We start from the raw sequence: 13070 nt of genomic DNA on the forward strand, positions 1-13070 counted from the left end.
AATATAAAAAAATCAATCACTTTGAGGAATTCTCTAAAATAGCGCAATGCATAATAAGACAACCAAAGAAGACCCCATTCCAAGAGAAAGGGCTTGAAACTGTGCATGTTATGAAAACAAGGAATACTAAAAAATAGTGCAATTCTTTGTCAACCTAAGTCCTATCCCGAAAGAAAATCCTGCTTATTAAAAAAAAGTAATAAGCAAACTAAAAATGGTTGCTAAACAAAAACAAAAATTAACAAAAAAATAACAGTCCTTAATTTTTCATCCTAAATTTTTTGAAAAATCCCCTTTTATTTCAGCGTCCTTAAAAAACATTTGTGTAGACAAAATTACAGGGCATTTTACTCCTCCACTTGATAAAACATTAAACTATAGGACTACAGGGTCATCCAAAAGCATAGAAATAAATTTTCCAAAGATTAACACTTATTTAGATGCATCACCATGTAGCTTAACCAGCAAGACTTGGACTTGGGTCAAGTCAATTTGACAAATTTTGTTGATGGAAAAAAAGGCAAATACTACAACAGTAATAATAGACTGAATTCAAAAAAAAAATTCAAAATATTTTATGACTTCTATACTTCAAGGAGTGTCTTAATCACAAAACTTGCAGCTCATCTTAGACAATACTATTTTTTGCCATTTTCTTAACTGTCAATTAAAGACCATACCATTTAAGCCGTGAGTCAAACCAAGCTAGCATTTGAGAAGTATTAAAACTCAATCTTACCTATTGTAATATTTTATGACTTATGCTTCAAGGAGTGTCTTAATCACCAAACTTGCAGCTCATCTAAGACAATACTATTTTAGCCATTTTCTTAACTGTCAATTAAAGACCATACCATTTAAGCCGTGGGTCAAACCAAGCAAGTATTTGAGAAGTATTAAGACTCAATCTTACCTATTGTGAGTGCATTGACTACATTAATTACAACCATAAAAAATATAGCATATTTTTATACATCAGAGATGTTTTTATGACTTTATCTACCATCTTATACAAGACTTTGCATCTTTCCCTGATTTGGTTTGTAAATCAATTACTGTATGGTGGATTGCCAAGACTAGCTCAAAACCTGACTTTCCTTTTCTTTGGCTAGCTACATGAGTTGATTGAAATATTAAGCACAGGTGACTGATTAATGCATTCAAATTGAGCAGATAAATACACCAAAATCGAAAGCCATAGAAACCATATCCCTTAAGGCAATTTCAGAGGGTCATAGAAGATAGTAATGACCTGGGAAAAGCAATACCACTGCTTCCCTAAAATAATAAAATAATATATTATATAGATGGTTTGCAGACTCACAGAAAATCAGGGACCAGAACGGTGATATGCCAGAACAATCCTGGGTTGAGCAAGAAGAGAAAAATTTAAGACCTGCATGAAATTGTTAGTCTTTCAGGCTATATTGTTTGTAACAGGACAGTTGGCAAAGAGATGGATCTAAATGGAAACTAAAAGTGGCAATATATGTATTTTAACTGATAACCAAGCATGGACAAAAGCTATTAAGAATTTTAAATGAAGCAAAAATAAGATTTGATATACTAAGACACATTGATAAATCAGCGTTCATTGAAATTTGAGTTAAACTGAAGAGAGCTCAGGATACTCTTGTATCACAGAAAAGGATGTAACTAAAGGGAGGAGATGGAGAAACTCCCACTAAAAGTCTTTTGCAAGGGCTTTTATCAGGCAAAACCACCATCTTTCAGCATAAACTGAAACTTCCAGAAGGCTTTTATCAACCACAAGTCACGAAAACTTCACTTTATTTATTTATTTATTAATTGACGACCCGTCTACAAAAACTTGAAAAGGACGGAGTAAAATAAAAGAAAAAAGAAAAGAAAAAAATAATACGAGACAAATATTACAAAACCAATAAGATCCAATAAGAACATCAATTATAAATAAATCAAGGATAAAATAGGAACAAAATCAAACAAAGCAAAAGCAAATTCAAACATACAACATCAACATATTCATACATAATTATATATAAAAAAAAAGAAAAAAAAGAAACAAAAAAAGAATGAAAAAAAACAACAACAGATGAAGTTATTTCACTAGAAGTGGACCTAAGCAGTTATAGTGTACGCTACGCGACCGGGACAAGAATATACAGTGCAAAGGTCCGACGGGTGCTTGCGTAATTTGTCTTATCTCTAGTATGTACAAGAATGTGCAGCATAGCTTCACGTGGACATTGAAAAAAATGGACATTTTGTTGTGCCATCAGCATATTAGAATGGTCCAGCAAAATGTCCTTAGGGATATTCGGCACGTCCACCCCCCATAATTATGCGTTGCTTTAAACTAAATGAAAAGGCATTGTGTTTATGGTTGCCAATAAGAAACCTCAGCAATATATCGAGAACGACTGGGGGTACTAAGTTGAAACTTTTGGGGCTACTATTATTACTACTTCTACTCTTACAATTTAAATGAATAAAAAGAGTGTAAGTGTATCCCGGTTGTCAAAGAGCTTAGATAGAATCTTTTGGGAATGATACTAAGTTTTTGTTTTCCGGTCAACTTCAGGAGTTATAAAATTAAATTAAAAAATAGTGTTTTGTCAGGACTAAATTATTGTGTGTTGGAGAAAAGAATTTCTCCAACACACAATTAGCAATCCAAACTATGGATTCTTATAGAAAAAAACCCGAAAAGATGTAAAACATTAAAAATATGAAAAAGATTATGTCAATAGCCTATATGAAAATTATGTCAATTTATGTCAAGGTTATGTCAATATGAAAAAGATTGTTTTTAATTTCTTCACGAATGACTGCTGAAATACAACTGAAATAAGAAACTTTTTAAAAGCACTAAAAAAACTACCTTAACAGGTGAGGGGCCGAGGAAGGAGCAGCTTCCCTCATATACGGAATAATTTCTGTTCTTTTTAAATTTTAACGTTGCTTCCTACTTTCAGTTAAAAGACTTGTTTTGTAATTCAATAATAACTAAGATTAAACAGTATCTTTTCTGAAATTTAATGAAGTGTTATCTAAACGATTAAATAAATAATTTTTTTATTGGGGGGTGGGGGGGGGGCGGTTAAACCTTAAAAACCAAAAATCAGGTGAGTTTTGACAAAACTGTATGAAATTATAATCAGAATCGTAAATGCATATAGTGACTTTTTATTTAGTTACACATCCTCCTCAACAATTCCTAAGGGTCTAAGCTTAATGACCCTAGGTGTACTTGAGATATTGCAGGTACTTAGATATCACAAGATGTTGCTATATAAAAAAAAATAGGAAGATCTTAGACTATGTAAAATTTTGACATCCGTACTTCTTTTTTATGTTGTTTTGATGTTTGACATACCTTAACTAGTGTTTTCTTGTAAGACTGATCGTTTTTCCTTTCCTTTATCTAACTATCATTTAATGAGCTTTTGTTTTAGAGTTTAGTTTTGATGCTTAGAACTTTTAAACCACCAAGAATATCTAAAAATATCTAAAAATAACTAAAAATGTTACTTGCCTCTCCCCCTCTCTTTAACCCGTGTTAGGTATATTCATACAAGAAAGCCACCATATTTTAAGATTTTTATTTTGATTAGTTCAAAGTTCTGAAATATTTAGTGTATAATTGCATTGTTAATTGCGAAAGCCATTAGATTTGAAATGAATGGAAAAGGAAGAGTACTTTGAGTTCAAAACCCTCTCCGTAAGCTTTCATATTAAAAAAAAGGAATCAAGACGTGACTCAAGTGTAACTGATTGTTTTTAGCCTATTAGCCTGTTTTATGGTACTTGGGGTACAATATGGTTGATGATTTTTTTTTTCATAGTTTCATGAACTTTCAATTCCCATTCAAATGAGCCGGCAATTTCGATAAAAGTGCTTACAACTTGTACTTGTGGTGATGTTTCCACCTCCTCCAGTATTGATGATCTTTCGCTCGGGTTTGCAAAGGTAGGCAAAGAATGTCTGTGCCTCTGTATTCTCTGTTGGATATAGGCAGCGCAATCGCGCTGCCTAAGTAAAGAAAGATGTTACACAATATATTTTTTTTTCTTTAGGCCAGGGCACCTCGTATCGAAGGAGTTGTCGTAGAAACTTCAAAAAGGGCTCATTTAATTGGAAATTTGAGTGGCTTGTGCCCTTTTTAATAGTCGAAAGCGATTGGAAGGCAACTAAAACCTCTTCCACGCCCACCATTTCCCCAAACACGTTCAATCAAAATTTTGAGAAAGCCATTTTGTTCAGCGTAGTTGATTTCCTGATAGAAAATATGTTTTTTGAGGAGGGTACTCCCCCACAACCCTCAGGGCAAGGGTTGCAAGTTATGCCCTGGAGGCATATAAGATTTTTATAGAAATCGTTGTCGTAGAAACTTCAAAACAGCTCATTCGATTGGAAATTCAAAGGGCAAGTCCCCTTTTTAATAGTCGAAAGTGATTGGAGGCCAACTAACCCCCCTCTCAAGCCCACTTTTTCCCCAAACACATCCAATCAAAATTTGAGATAGCTAATTTGTCCAACGTAGTTGAAAGTTTTGGAAATTAGGTCTTTAAGGGGGACGACCCCCCCCCCCACAGCCCTCAGGGCAAGGATTGTAAGTTATGCCCTGGGGACATATATGTTTTTTATAGAAACCGTCGTCGTAGAAACTTCAAAAAGAGCTTATCTGATTGGAAATTGAAATGGCTAGCGCCCTTTTTAATAGTCGAAAGTAATTGGAGGGCAACTAACCCCCCTTTCACACCCACCGTTTCCCCAAACACATACAATCAAAATTTGGAGATAGCCATTTTTTTTCCACGTAGTTGAAAGTTCTGGAATTTAGGTCTATGAGAGTGACAACCCCCCCCCCCCCACAACCGTCAGGGTAAGGGTTGTAAGTTATGCCCTGGGGGCAAATGGGGTTTTTATTGAAGGAATCGTCGTAGAAACTTCAAAAAGGGCTCCTTCGCTTGGAAAGCGAAATGCCTAATGCCCTTTGTAATAGTCAAAAGTGACTAGGGAACAACTAACCCCCTTCTCATGCCCCCGAGTTCTCCAAAGATATGCATTTAAATTTTTGAAATATTCATTTTGTTCAACGTAGTTGAAAGTTCTGGAAATTAGGTCTTTGAGGATGACACCCCCCCCCCACGACCCTCCGGGCAAGGGTTGTAAGTTAAGGGAAAGGGCCCTGGGGACATATATGGTTTTGTAAAATTGTTGTCGTAAATAATTCAATAATAGCTCACTTGATTGGAAACTGAAAGAGCTAGTACCCTTTTTAATAGTCGAAAGTGATGGGTGAGTAGCTAGCCCCCCTCTGATGTCTGATATTTTCCCGAATATATTCAATTAAAATATAGAGATAGCGAATTTGCTCAACGTAGAAGAAAGTTCTGGAAATTATGTATTTGGGGATGACAAACCCCCGAGAGCCTCCAGGGTAAAGGTTGTAAGGTAATCCCTGGGGGCATATAAGGTTTTTATAGATAGCGTTGTCGTAGAACCTTCAAAAAGGGTTCATTCAATTGGAAATTGATGGGCTTGTGCCCTTTTTAATAGTCGAAAGTGATTGGACGAAAACTAACCCCCCTCTCACGCTCACCATTTCCCCAAACACATCCAATCAAAATTTTCAGAGAGCCATTTTGTTCGACGCAGTAGAAAGGTCTGGAAATTATGTCTTTGATGATGACAACCCTCTCCCTATAGCCATCAGGACAAGGGTCGTAAGTTATGGCTTTGGGGCATTTAACCTTTTTATAGACAATTTTGTCGTAAAAGCTTCAAAAAGGGCTCATTTGATTGGAAGTTGAGAGGAATAGTTGAGAGGGCCTTATTTATTAGTCGAAAGTGATCAGAGGGCAAATGTCTCCCTCCAAGCCTATCATTTCCTCAAAAAATCCCAATCAAAATTTCTATATACCCATTTTGTTAAGCCTGTCAAAAATGTCTTGACAATATGTCTTTGGGGATAAAAAATCCCCCCGGCGCTGAGGGTAAGGTTTTTGGGTTGTCCTCCGGGAAAATACAGGGTTTATATTGGATGTCAGGTCTTATAAACTTTGTGGGAGGTTCATTTGATTGTCCATCAGACGCTCTAGTGCTCTTTTTAAGAGTCAAAGTAATCAGAGGGCGGCTACCCTCTCCCCTCTCCACACAGGTCATATTGCCCGAAAATGCATCTTCTAGAAATTTTGACATAGCCATTCTATTCAAGACAGTTTAAATATTATATAACAAGGAATTCAAGGTTGAAAAAAACCCCAGAGATTAGGGGCAAGTGTTGTAAGTTACGCCCATGAGGCATTTAAGGTTTTATGGAAGCTAGGGATGGTTGTTTAACTTCAGAAGAGACTCAGTCTTTCTCCCTGAAAAAGACTATGTCAATACAAAACGAATATAAATTAATCATGCAGAAAATAAGTTTTTCAAAAAAAAGTAAAGAACTCCGTTAAACCGAAAATTAACAAAAAAAAAGAATCAAATAATCTACCAGGCATACAACTACCACAAATCAGTATCAATAAATAAATGAAACCCAAAACAAACAGAAATTAAAATAAGTCAAACTCAAAACAAGCAGAAATTAATCTGTTTAGGGTTCTAAACCCTATGATTTCTAAGAGCCAGAACATAATTTGTACTTTACTGAAAAAACATTCTTTTAAATGTTTTCACTTTTGTAACTTGAGCGAGGCGTTGAGAAGGGGACAGCCTCTTTCATATACGGAATAAAGGCCATACATTTTTTATCATGTATATAAGGATTTTTCTTTTTTTTTTTAATATTATTTATTCTCTTAATACTACTTAAGACGCTTAAAAAAAGCTAAGTTTTTTCTCGTTTGAACTTACTTAGCATAAGGAATACAGACAAAAGAAGATCACCGGTCTAGTGAAGAGGACAACCTGGCTTGGAAATAGAATACAATTCAGTCATCTGTCCCATTATTGCGCGGATAGGTTAATTCAAATAATATTTGCTTTTTATTTTTAAAACTTAATATTTAATCAAATAATATTAACATTTTGATATCTAAATATCAGTATAAGTATATTAAACTGACAATGCACGTTCATTTGTATTTTTTTCAGTAAAGTGCAAATCATGTTCTGGCCTTGGGAAGGCATAGGGGTTTTGAGCCCTACTCATGTTAACTGTCCTTAAATACTCATCAATGGCTTTTTTTCAAAAGTTTTTTATTGTTATAAAAACAAAGTTGTGAGACAGTCACACTTTAGCGTAAAGAGCAAGGGGTTGAGGAGGGGACAGCCCCTTTCATATATGGAATAATTTCAGTTTGTTTTAAGTTTTAACGTCGCTCCTTACTTTGAGTTATAAAAACTTTTCTTTTTTATTTAATATTCTTCGAAGACAAGTATTCTCAGAGCACCTTATGCTGTAGACCACATTGACAAACCCCATTTTGGATCTGTAGATGAGTACGGTGCAGGGACGGATCCCGGATTTTTTTTAGAGGGCGCAAAATAGGTTGATCCGGAAAAAAAATTTAGGGGGGGGGGGCCAAAAGCGAGTGATCTGATAAACTTGCGTTCAGAGCAAGTTTAATTAACGCAAACCTGAGTTAATTAAGTAAATTACACTAATTTAGACTAAGCTAGGGGGGCACGCACCCCCCTTGCCCCTCTTCTGGATCTGCCACTGGTACGGCGTAGACTAGTACCATTTAAATTTGAACTTTCGCTTGGGTTTCCGAAGGTAGGCAAAGAATGTCTGTGCCTCTGTATTCTCTGTTGGATATCAGTGTCAGAAGATCCGTCAATACAAAGCTAGTAGTCACTTTCTATAAAAAGTGGTTGAGGGCGGAAAACAACTCATGGGAGATCGATCGCTATTTACTTAGTCAACGCTGGCTTTCTGACTTGGGTCCCCCTTCAACAAATATACTATATACTATATGTACTCACCCAAAAAGAGGTGAGAATGGCTCTTTTTCTTTTCTCAAAAGAAAGAATGTGCATTCAAATCCATTAGGACGTTTGGCAATGGAAATGATGTGACATTTAGAGTTGCCACTCCAACGAAATTATTGGTACTATTCAGGGTCTCTAAAAAGTACTATAATAAGAAGGAGGTATCACCCCGCACCACCGGGGCGGCGTGCGCGCGCGCGCGCGCGCGCGCGCGCGCGCGCGCGCGCGCGCGCGCGCGCGCGCGCGCGCGCGCGCGCGCGCGCGCGCGCGCATATATATATATATATATATATATATATATATATATATATATATATATATATATATATATATATATATATATATATATGTGTGTGTGTGTGTGTGTGTGTGTGTGTGTGTGTGTGTGTGTGTGTGTGTGTGTGTGTGTGTGTGTGTGTGTGTGTACGTGTACGTACGTGTGTGTGTGTGTGTGTGTGTGTGTGTGTGTGTGTGTGTGTGTGTGTGTGTGTGTGTGTGTGTGTGTGTGTGTGTGTGTGTGTGTGTGTGTGTGTGTGTGTGTGTGTGTGTGTGTGTGTGTGTGTGTGTGTGTGTGTGTGTGTGTGTGTGTGTGTGTGTGTGTGTGTATATATATATATATATATATATATATATTTATGAAGACAGAGAAACAGAGGACTAAATTTAAAAAAATCTTGTGACTCAAAACTTTTCTTTCTTCTTATTGGCCTTAAAATTTTGCATACAAGAACTAATGAGGTTGAGTCTAAATCTTTTCGAATTTAGCTTTTAAACTTTTGATTAGCTTAAAATTTCACAGAGAAGGTATGAAAACCCAACAGATTTATAAATGATAGGGTTGTTTATCACTCCAAAAACGAGGAATATTAAGATTGGCTTACGAAAACATCTCAAAAGGGGTGAATTAACGGTTGGCGCACTTTAAATATTAAATTATAGGAAAATAATATATCATTTTCTCTTTTGTTAGAGACAGCCCCTGTCTACGAAAGAAAATTACAGCAAAAACGGAAATATCAAATATAAAAAAAAGATTAGCATAAATGTTTCATCATAAAAGACCCTTTGAATAGCCCCTCAATTCGACAATGATGCAAGCTGAGGGCTGCTCATTGTGCTCTTGGCTGCACAGGTGAATAGAGCATACGGAATTCTCATCTCTAAGGTGCTCCACAATTGGCAGGTCCTTAATATGTGTTCCGCGTGTTCCCAAATTTTTGGAAGATAATAATTTTGGGTTTCATTTACTTATTAATACTGATTTGTGGTAGTTGTATGCCTGGTAGATTATTTGATTCTGTTTTTGTTAATTTTTGGTTTAATGGAGTTCTTTACCTTTTTTACCATTTAATTGTAATATTCTTCTGAAATATTTCACACAATTATCCTGTTATTTGGGGGGGGCACAAGGGGTATATCCAATACTCATATTGAAGATAATAATTTTGGGTTTCATTTACTTATTAATACTGATTTGTGGTAGTTGTATGCCTGGTAGATTATTTGATTCTGTTTTTGTTAATTTTTGGTTTAATGGAGTTCTTTACCTTTTTTACCATTTAACCAAGAATTGGATTTTAAAATATCAAATTTATTAAACGACAGAACTTGTTTCTGCAGTTATAACAGATATATATATATATATATATATATATATATATATATATATATATATATATATATATATATATATATATATATATATATATATATATATATATATATATATATATATATATATATATATATATATATATATATATATATATATTTATGAAGACAGAGAAAAAGAGGAATTAATTTTTAAAATATCTTGTGAGTCAAAACTTTTCGTTCTTCTTATTAGCCTTAAAATCTTGCCTACGAGAACTAATGAGGTTGAGTCCAAATCTTTTCGACTTTAACTTTTAAACTTTTGATGTAGACAGTCCAACTTTTGTTTAAACTTTTGTTAAAATGAAACATTTATCCTAATCTTTTTTTTATATTTGATATTTCCGTTTGTGCTGCAATTTTCTTTTGTAGACAGGGACTGTCTACAAAAGAGATGAATAGAGAGTGAATAGAGCATACGGAATTCTCATCTCTAAGGTGCTCCACAATTGGCAGGTCCTTAAGATGTGTTCCGCGTGTTCCCAAATTTTTGGAAGATAATAATAATAATTATTATTATATAATATTACTCCCCTGGGCATAATCAAACCAAGTTGAATTGGATGGGGGTATTGTTTCTATCTTTTGAATAATACCCCAATATTATATAAATGACACCTTCAAATATTAAGAAAATTTACATAAAGATAAAGTCACCAGGTAATTCCTATTATTTTATTCCTATATCTTTTAATAGAAAGTTCAAAGAGAAAGTTCACAACTGTTGAAAAGAGAGTTCACAACTGTTCACTTCATCGCCCGCATTTTACATGCAAATAATATTTCTAAACTCCGTCCACTCAGATAACCCGACCAATTGAAAATAGGACAAGAAACAAAGTTCTATAATTCTAGGCTTTAAAGTGCGCCAGATCAGCTGTGACATATTTTCGTAAGCCAATCTTAATATTCCTCGTTTTGGAGAGATAAATAACCCTATCATTTATTAATCTGTATAAATCTGTGAAATTTTAAGCCAATCAAAAGTTTATTTGATATTTTAAAATCCAATTCTTGGTTAAATTATTTGTTAAATTTTTGGGTAGCCATATTTATAAAAATGTTATTGAAGGAACCTTTTATGATGATTTCAAAAATTATATTTTATTTTAATATTGTCAGTGGCGGATCCAAGGGGGGCGAGGGGAGCGTGCCCCTGAATATTGTTTTTTGTTACTTATAAAAGGCACTAGACATGATGATGATTTACTTTCAAATGACCCCTGGCTCAACATTTTCTTATTTTTTTGCCGGGAAAAACGAGTTTATTTATTTATTCATGTTTTACTTTTTTTTAATCAAATACTTTTAAAAAATTTCTTGCTTTAATTTTCGCATAGAAAAGTTTAGTTGTAGTTAGGGCCATATCCAGGATATTTTTTTTTTTTTTGGGGGGGGGGGGTAAATATTTTTTCAGTGGGAGGGGGTTACAAATAAACTTTAAAAAATACTTCTAAATTTACTTATATTCATTTTTGTTACGATTTTTAAAAATCAGAAAAAGATTTCAGGGAAGGAAGGCAAAGCCACTACCCCCCTAGATACGGCTTTTGGTTGTAGTTATGTTACATTTTTCAATTTAAGTTGCAAAGTTCTATGTTGCTCCATGTTTCGTTACTGTCGTCAGTCCGTGCTCCGGCATTAATATAGGCGTTGGTTTTACTAAGGAAAAGTCATTTTTTGTGCTCTTTTGGCCATTACATAACTGAAGACGCATCCCGTTTATAGAGAGGGGGTAAATCCAGTCTCCCCTCCTCGTCACGTCTTTGTGGTTTAAGTCATTCTCCCTTTTTAGAATTGTAATATATGCCACAATAACTTCGCCAACGTGTCTAAACTTCACCGTCATATGATTAGCCACGATGAATCAGCCAGATTGATGAAGTTCAAATGCAACTACTACGAAAAGTTTTCAAGCTGCAACATCATTTGAAAGTTTGTGTTTATTTTACTTGGCCTAGTCTTTGTTGACCATCTTTAGCCTTTTTTATTCTCTTGAATTCCCATTTCATAATACTTAACTAAATACAAATTGATATTTGTACCAATATCAAATCACGTCCATATTTAATCAAAATTCAACTAACCCAGAAAATATGTAGTTTTTTGGGGAGCCGATGACAAGCTGATGAAAAGCCCTCCCCCCACCCTCCACCCCCTCATCCCCCCAAAAAACACAGGATAATTGTGTGAAACATTTCAGAAGAATATTTGCCTCTTCCAATTTAAGTGCCTGCCTGAGCAGATCAGTAATCATTCAAATTGAAAAAAGCTGAGATAGAATATGTTCCTCCTCCATTCTCAAGATTTTTCAATATTCCTTGTAAATTCTTATCTTATTATTTTCCTGGATGCCATGTCAAATTTGTCAAATTTGAGCCCCCTCCTCCCTCCTCTACTAGTTTTGATTCATGAAAATTGTATGTTTCTATCTGAAAACAAAATCGTGTGTTTGTATCTGATATACTCTTTGTGGAGAAACGAGTCTACCCTTCATGAATATACCTGGGCCCTCGGGGGCTTAAGGCTCTTTATTTAGGCAGTGCAATTGCGCAACCTCTGTTTGAAACGAAGTTGTCTTCTGAGAGTTTAATAGGATATGGCGGCCATTGAGAACAACTATTGAAATCATATAAATTTTCCACTCGAGAAGAGCGGTGAGGAATGATCTGGGTAGGCATTCTAAAGGGATCAGAAAGCAATCCTCTTACACAAATTTGTCTAAACTGTTTCATATGCATTTTTTGTTGACATTCTAGTGGTCAACCCATCATGTCGAGAAACTTCATGTCAAGAGGGCTTTGATTTTAGAGGTGAAAATAAAACCTTCTTGGTAAGGCACTACTATCGTTTGGAATATCGCTCGGGGAACTTCATTACTAAAATAAATTAAAATACATCATTTCCAGAAACGGCATAGGCTGAACCTGTAAAACTGAGCATGTAAACAAGTCAAATCTATCTTGTCATCTAAAAAGCAGAACTTTTATAAATTATGCACAGAGTTATTTGTAAGAACTGGAAACTTTTCTCGAGTTTCAAGAATGTAGAATAAATGGATCTGTAAGGCTGGAATTCTAATAAGGCTGGAATTCTAATAAGGCTCGAATTCTAATAAGGCTGGAATAAGGCTGGAATTCTTTTAAAGGCTGGAATTCTAATAAGGCTGGAATAAGGCTGGGATTTCCCCGGATTCTTTAAATCCGGGGAAAGGGCTTTTGAAATGTCGTTTCACCCTCCCCCCCTCCTTCAGAATGTATACTGTACAGGCCCTAATTTTCAAAAGGGGGAGGAAGGCCGGAATTATAAGTGAAGATACAAAATAAGGTATTTTCAAAATATTGGGTAGGGCGAGGAGGTAAAAGTAATTCTAAAATGGTATTCTTCAAAATCTAGTTGGGACAATTTCTATCCTTTCCCAATTAGCACGACTGCCGCACTGTCTGAATAAAACCTGAAAATTCTGCTTTGTTTGTGTAGAACACCATAGGCACCA

The sequence above is a fragment of the Artemia sp. Qi Xiang Cuo genome, chromosome 10, assembly GCF_049724085.1.
Source record: "Artemia sp. Qi Xiang Cuo chromosome 10, ASM4972408v1, whole genome shotgun sequence".
Taxonomy (NCBI): domain Eukaryota; kingdom Metazoa; phylum Arthropoda; class Branchiopoda; order Anostraca; family Artemiidae; genus Artemia; species Artemia sp. Qi Xiang Cuo.